Genomic DNA, 574 nt, shown 5'->3' with positions numbered 1-574 from the left:
CGCGGTTCAGTTCTGGCTCACTTCTCTGATAACAAAGAGAACATGAGCAGACTGCGTCATCTCCTTACAGTCAGCCTCTGTAATCAGGAGATTTCAGACATTTATTAAAATCCTAGCTTCCCTACAGTGCTGCACGTTTTTTTGTGATGACACTGCTGAGCAGAATCATCACTGGAAAACGTGCAGCGCTGTAGGGAAGCTAGGATTTTAATAAATGTCTGAAATCTCCTGATTACAGAGGCTGACTGTAAGGAGATGACGCAGTCTGCTCATGTTCTCTTTGTTATCAGAGAAGTGAGCCAGAACTGAACCGCGCCGAGCCCTACTGATGAACTGATGAACTAGTACCATGTTAGCGAGGTTCGGTTGTTTCTGGCACGGTCCAGTTCAGTTGTGCGTAGCATTTACATTCAACAGTTACCTTGGTTACCGTGCTCGGACCGATCTGTGCACGGTTTCAAAAGGGTAGCGTAAATCAGGGTTCCCGCGGGTCCTTAAAAAGTCTTAAAAGGCATTGAATTCTTCAAAATAAAACTAAGGCCTTAATTCATATTTAAATGTATTAAATCAGTCT

The sequence above is a fragment of the Cyprinodon variegatus genome, unplaced genomic scaffold, assembly GCF_000732505.1.
Source record: "Cyprinodon variegatus isolate N-32 unplaced genomic scaffold, C_variegatus-1.0 Scaffold1859, whole genome shotgun sequence".
Taxonomy (NCBI): domain Eukaryota; kingdom Metazoa; phylum Chordata; class Actinopteri; order Cyprinodontiformes; family Cyprinodontidae; genus Cyprinodon; species Cyprinodon variegatus.
The sequence above is the reverse complement of the archived record's forward strand: the minus strand, read 5'-3'. Positions refer to the sequence as shown.